The following is a 7,623-nucleotide window of genomic DNA, read 5'->3' as shown; positions in this document are numbered from 1 at the left end:
TTGTCATAATCGACACAACAAAAGTTGCTTACTAAGAACAATAGTTATGATTGGTATGTGTACACTGTTTATGGACATACTGACAAGGATAGTGCTGGGTCATTATTTAGACACTGTACATATGTAGCATGGTGTAACATACCTAATTTTTGAATGTGTACAATACTATGGTACTCTTAAAGAGGTGGTATTATGCTCATTTTCAGGTTCAAAATCTTAATTAGGGGTTGTACCTGAACAGGCTTACATGGTTTAATTTTCAAAAAAACACCATATTTTTCTCATACTGCACATTGCTGCAGCTCCTCTTTTCACCCTGTGTGTTGTACGCTCCGCTCTTGAGCTACAGAGTGATGCATCTTACTTGCATACTTGTACAAAATCTGTTGGGAGTTGCACATGCGCAGTTCCCAGGTAAGGACTACTAGCCAATCAGAAGCAGAGAAGGGCGGGTCGTAAGTATCAAGGTAGTGTGATCCAAATCAAAGCTCCTTCAGACTGCGACCGTAACCTAGCAGATGGTATAAGTTATTGCCAGTCCACAACCACACAACATGATTGTTCCACAGCTTACCATCAGGACTAAACGTTGAACTGTTGCCAGTGTTCTGACGATCTATGCTGCCTCGCCGAAAAATGCTTCCATAGCGCAAATCGATAGACTTGACTCTATTCGGCCCTGCTCCATTTTCCATTGCAGATAGTACCCAGAGATAGCGATGCCACACACAACTGCGGCGACGTAATGTTCAATGCGACACACACACCAGCGATCCACACAGCTCTTAAAATATATACAGTCTACGGTTAAAACGTTTCAATATTACTCAGAATTTAAAGACAGATGAAAACCTTCCAGCTGTGTTTTCCTCTGCCGTTGTTGCTGCAGCGGTCAGTGTGACGGCGGGAGCAGAGGGCCCTGTGAGCGGGCAGCTGGCCGGACTCACACGCTCCTCCCGCGAGTTGGCACAGGCATCCCCCACCGCCACTTGCGGAGCTCCTCAACTCCGAAAATATTCAAGCACATTTTTGTTCCGCCATCACTTCTAGTAAAACTGTCAATATTCGAAATCTACACAGCTGATTTCTCAGCTCAAAACTTCTCAGAAGTGGATTTAGTGATGAAATTCCATACGAAAATTGTAAAATATAAAACTTTCTGTTGCTGGCCTCTGTCTGGCGCACGCAATGATGATGCAGTGAATAGTGACAATTCTCAGCAGTCTGTCGTGTTTTCACGTTACATTTTAGTATCCCTCAGCTCGCTCGGAACCTCGATGGAGGTGAGGTGATAAGAAAAAAAGTACCTGGAAGCAGGTACAGGTACAACATTTCTACAATGGAAACCCAAACAAAGGTGAGTCGACCCAAAGGGCCTCCGCTCAGACTAGCTTGGTTTGAGGGCGTGCCTGACCCCCGCTAGCCGCTTGGCAAGCTTTATGACGCGTTTTCATTGTGACGTCACAAGTAAAGGAAGTGAAGGGCTGGACTACAAACAAGCTGTTTTCAAGCGGTTCAGAGCAGAGCTTTCTGTGGGAGATGGGAACTCCCTTTGGGCTGGACTTTGGGCTTTTTCACTTTGCAAACCTGTTACATGCAGAAAAAAGATATATAACTCAATAAAGGAGAGGGGAAAAGCCAAAAAGCATAATACCACCTCTTTAACGAGTACTTTAAAATGTCCTTTTCTGTTTCAATGAGCTTTGTTTTCAATACTACTAAATGCATATCTAAAATAATATTAAAAAGCATGAAAGTAGACATTACTTTAAACTAAATGCTACTGTCAGTTATTAATAAAACTGTCTTTTTTTTTTTTAAATGCAGTTTTTGACTTTGCTTTTTATTACTTTAATCTCCCAGACAAGACATATGTTGTGACTACTCTTTAATAAAACTACTAATATCATAAAAAGAACATGTCTCCAAAAAAAAATCTTCATTCCTGCAGGCAGATCTGGGATTTTAAAAGCAGTGAAACATGATTTAAATGTATTTTGATTGCTGTAAATTGTAATAAATTACTTTTAATAAAGAACATGTGAGCATTGCTTTAGAGTGAACTCATGAGAAGTTATGGCTCACACAATCTGAGCTGGTGTTTAAGGGTATTAAACTAACCAACTCTACAGCAGAATTTAAGCATTAATCTCATTATCATTTTAGCCTATACTGATACTGTCAAAAGAAAAGCAGCTGATATTCCACTCATGGTTTTGTTTTAATTTTTTATAAACGATTCCATGCGTTTAAGTGATCAAATCACCACCTTTCATCGTCATTCATCATTATTTCCGAAACAGATCCTCCATCCTATAATATAGCTACACCTTATAAAGTTTACAATCTAACATGAAGAATTGTGCTGCTGTGCACAGGCATAACAGATTAAATGTAACATTTATTAGACTGCTATTTCTAGATTCATGTAAATCATTGAGGTTGGTGATAAATGCTGCTCTTGTCAGTACATGTGCAGTACATTTCCGTTGCACTTGGTGACATCTGTGCAGAGACAAAACAAAATAAAACCTCTGGTAGAAATGGGTCACCCTTTGACTTCCTGTGTCGTTGTGGAATGAGGGCTGAGGGGTGGGCATGTGAGCCAACGTGAGAAAACGTGTGAGAGGCAGCCAAGGTTGTATGTGTGTGTGTGTGTGTGTGTGTGTGTCTAATGTGTGTGTAGGGTGTGTGTAGTTGTGAGTGTTTACATGTCCTGTCAGGTGGTCCTGGTGGTGTGTGTGAGAGAGAGCGTTTGTATTAGAGTGTGGTTTGACATTTAACTCTGACACAACCAGCAACATCCGCTCACCTCACAGAGAATTAACAATATTTAGCCCTGTCAGTAAGAAGCTGCACAAGATGTTGCTTTTCATCAGTGTTTCTCCTTCTCTTCTTTCCATTTCACAAGAGCTTATTAACCTGTTGCACGTCATGCCCAAATTCATTGAATTAACGCACAAAAGAGAGCAATTGTATGTGCCTGAACGCAAGAGAAAAAAAAGCTACACGCAAAACAATCAGTGGATTAAAATAGATCTATTTTGAGTCAATACAGCGTCAACACAAAACATATTTAAGTTTACCTATGATATTTTTTAGATCACTGTTGGGTTATTTACCTAAAATATGGTTATTTAGACCTATAGCATTAGACACAAGCTCAGGTTTTACCTCATAATTGTCACAATTGCATTGTTAGTTATAGATACATATATTTATTACCAGTCTGTAATAATTTGTCTGGTAACAAACAGTGTCATGTAGAACAGTTTGCAACCATACCATTTAGTTTGACTAAATAACCTAACAGTAATCTAAAAACAATGGCACTAAGTCTGAATCAAAGTAACCCATTGTCTTGGGTTTCATTTGTTACCCAATGGTTTTTTTTGTTTTTTTTTACCATTATAGGTACAGGGTAAAATTAACCCAGTATTGCATCTGTACTATTAATTTTGACTCTGATTATGAGTGTGACTGAATGTTTGTCATTTTTGTCCCAAAATAGACTGAAGTATGTTTTTTTTTTTCTTAACATTACAAAAAGACAGGACAAACGTTGCAGTATAACATTAACTACCATAGGACATGGCAAGAGGATGGCAACAGGGGGCAGGAGAGCAGGGTCCACCCAAGAGATGTAATCATTAATGGATATTATTATTGTTGTTGAGAAATATAAAAAGAAACTATAGACTGAAGTATGCTTGATGCACTATGTTCATCCTACCACTAGGTGACATTAAGAAAGTAAACAAAACTGAACCAGAGATTCCTCGCTCTTCTTCTCTCAGGGGTCTGTTTAGTGTTACTGTTGTCAGGTATACACAACAAGAAACACTAACATCTTAGTCCTTTACATTCATTCTCTCTCCCCTGATTTAAAATTTATGATCTTTATCTGTTCAGTGTGCTGGCAGTGTCCATCGGGCACTATTCCAGCTGGGTGGCTTTGCAGTCTCAGCCTGTTTAGATTTCCTCTGCTTGCTCTGTCAATCACAGAGACAGCTTTGACCCATCTGGCCAGATGAGATGGAGACAGGCAGGGTACATAAAACAGATCAGAGAAAACAAACTTGTAAATCCTGCTGAAAACCCACAGGGCTTGTTTTGGATCTAACCCACAGTGAAATAGGAGGATGTGGGGTTGGCTGACTGTGTGTTTCACCCTCTATATGTGGCGTAGAAACAGAAAACCAGAGCATTGCTGTCAGGAGCCACAGTCACAACCACCACAGGGGCCATATTGGAGAGGGCCAACATATGAAATATGTTATAATAAAGCACTGAGAATAACCAGGAACAGATCCACAAGCTTGTTCAACAACAACAGCTGCTGTTTTTATTAAAATTATCAATTTATACTTAAAGATGTGTGGGTGACAACCTATTTGTATTTACATGCAAACACCAGAGCCTTTATCATTATGATCTTCTCTAATGCTGAACAGTTAGGAAGCTACAGCCAGGAGACTGTTAGCCTAGCACAAAGCCTGAAAAAGGGGGTAAACAGCCTGGCTCAGTCCAACACTAACAAAATTTGCCTTTCAAACAGCTCTAACGCTAAGTACAATGTCATATCGTGTTTGTTTAAACTGTACAAAAAAAGGGTAAAAAAAACAATTTGTTGATATACGTGGTGTTGTGTACCAGACTATTTATTGGCCAAGAGTAGTTGCCAAGCCAACGGTGGAGACTCCAGGAAGTAGTAGTTAGGCGCACATATAGATGCTGATAGGTGGATTTTGTTACCTTTGGACAGAGCCAAGTTAGCTGCTTCCGTCTGTTCACAGGGGGAAATCAGGTCAGCTGAAACAATTAACTCCTTTTAGTCCCTTCTTAAAAAAAAATATTTTTTATAGGAGAGCCTTTCCTGCATTTAGTTTACTTTATTTTTCTTTTCTTTTTACTGTAATTCCTTAAAATGTTTTCTTGTTTTTATCTGTTTCTTGTTTATCTTTTTTATCTTAAAACCTGATGGTGAAAACCTTGTGAAAGCACTTTGTAACATGGATGTGCGTGTTTTATAAATAAAGATGATGATGATGATGATTATTATTATTATTATTATTGTTACTATTACAGGCTTTGTGGTCTGCTAAGATCAGATAACCGGCTGTAAAATGTATTAGTTGTCATGCCCAGCCAGAGCACATAAGGTCATGTTGTGTTGACTCTATGTTTCTGTTTTGATTTCTCATGTTGTGTCTCACTTCAGGTTCCTCTATTCCCTGGTCCCTGTCTGATCCCCTGTCTCCGGCCTAATGTGTCCCACCTGTCCCTCATTGTCTTCCCTGTCTCATAGCATCATAGTGCATTCATGTGCTGTTGGAATAACAAGAAAAAAGTTTTCCCAGTTGTGAAAATTCACCTGAACGCCCACTGAAGTTGGAACAACAACTCTGAAAGTCTGAGAATATTTTGCTACATCAGTTGCCGAGTTGTTTACGTCATACACATAGAAACATGGCGGACAATACGGTTGATGGTTAGAAATGTTTAAATAATGGTACAAAATCACGTATTGCATGTACATATTTGCGATGGTTTCATTTGCGATATGGTATTAGGTTTTAACTGTTAGTTTGCTGTCCATGAAGAGTGAAGTAGATTAATTAGGAAAGTTATTTATTATCGGTATTTGCAAAACAAGCAATATTTTAGTGGTCTCAGGTAATGTACTGGTGCAGTAACAACTTGGGGAAACAAAAATGATAATGCTAAACCAATACATCTTTATAGTACCGTCCATGTCATTTCCACATTCCGACTTAAAGCACATGAACACACCGAAGTCAGAAGAACAACTTCCCAACACGGGAAATGAGACCATCCAAGGAGCACACGAATGCAGCATAAATATCCACCCGCTGCTTGTGTTAGTTGCCAGATCAACTCATTCCTAGTAACATTGTTCCAGCGTTGTTAATAAAACCTGTCCTTGTTTGAATCATCTGGAGTTGTGCCGAGTCCATTCCTTAAGTGTGTTGCCCTGATATTAGTCATTCAAATTTATGAGATGGATTTATAACCATTTGATGTGAGCATCAGATTTGTGAGGAACAGCTAAGCTACAGTGTGCTCGCTAACCAACTGTCCATCCTCTGTTTTTCCTGAGCTGAGCCACAAGAACGCTTTGAGGTCTAAAATTTTAACTCCACTCAGTTTTCAACTTTGAGTGCCTCATGATAATTCCAGCCACTAACAGTATGTTTTGGAGGGGAAAGTGGGGGTGGGGATGTGGAAGGCAAAAAAAAAGTCTCCAATCAATCTCATCTAATCTCCAATCTACTAGCACAGGAGAGCACAAATATTTCCTTCCATAGATTGATTTAGTTATTTAACATCCAGCTGCACTTCCACTCCTGGTTTTCCTCTGAGGTTTGGGTCTGTTTTATGAGCTGCGAAAGTGAGCGGCTATGCTGTGGTCAGCAGTCGCCACACCCAGAAGAGGTCTCCAAGGTCAGAGAGAGGAAGAATTATATGTGTGCAATGTTACGGTGTTTGTGAGATACTGCTGCTGGAGCTCATAAAAGAGACACCAAAAAGAGAGCTAAATGAGACCTTTGATTTAAGAATGCAATGCTTCCAAATGAAATACCACCTTAAAGAACACCACAGGAGGGTCACTGGGGTCAGATAGACAGATAGAGAGAGAACAGAATTAGGAGCTCCACTGGGAAACAAACGTCTGATTCCTAAAGACAACACACAGTAAATGTTCAGATAGTATAAACCTCAACCCCAAGGACCCAGCGGTGGTAATGTTCAACAGCTGTGCCTCATGTTACACATGTGCATTCAGTCTGCCTCATCCCCCTCTTGTTCTTATTCAGGACGGCGTTCCACATGGCTTAAAACGGTGGTTCCCAACATGATGAACAAAACAGGACTAAGAAAAAATGTATGTATATTACTCAGGTTAGTTATTTCACTTTCTCGTCTTTGCTTTTCATTGTGAAATTCTGGATAGTTTTATTACTAAACTATTGAAATGAATCTAGAGGACATCACTTTTGCACTGGTCACTGACCAGGGGCTTTCCAGTAAAGGTTGCTTAGCTTGGCACAAAGACTGGAAACACGGGGAAACAGCTAGGCTCTGTCCAAAGGGAACAAAATCCACCTACCAGCACCTAAAGCTCACCAATTAATATGTTATATTGTTTGTTAGATCAGTAGAAAAAGCCAAGTGTGAAACTGATGAGTTGCTGTTTCAAGTCTTTATGCTAAGCTAAGCTAACCAGCAGCTGGCTGCAGCCCGATATTTCAAAAGAGTAATCAGTCCTCTGATTTCTCAGCAACAACTGGACTATATAGTATTAGTGAATCATTAATAATTACTTCATCGACATCTGTGAATGAATCATAGTTCAAGTTGTTCTGGATTCTTTCCTCACTTGTTTCTTAAGTAACTGATCATTAGCTAAAATTAGATTATGTATTTTCTCATTATCTATTCCTTGTTCCTTCCTCATTTTTTCCCTGGTAACTACTCAAAACGTTGTACCTAAATCTGTTCATAACATAACATCTTTTCATCTGCCTGGGTGTCAATGGTGGTGGGTACATGTCGATTACTTTGGTGTCCGTGAGAGAGCAATTATCAAATGATAAGCCT

This window comes from Micropterus salmoides, unplaced genomic scaffold, assembly GCF_014851395.1.
Source record: "Micropterus salmoides isolate LMB-PRFRI ecotype aquatic unplaced genomic scaffold, ASM1485139v1 Ms_hic_scaffold_10, whole genome shotgun sequence".
In the NCBI taxonomy this organism is placed as follows: domain Eukaryota; kingdom Metazoa; phylum Chordata; class Actinopteri; order Centrarchiformes; family Centrarchidae; genus Micropterus; species Micropterus salmoides.
Note: the sequence above shows the minus strand (reverse complement) of the source record.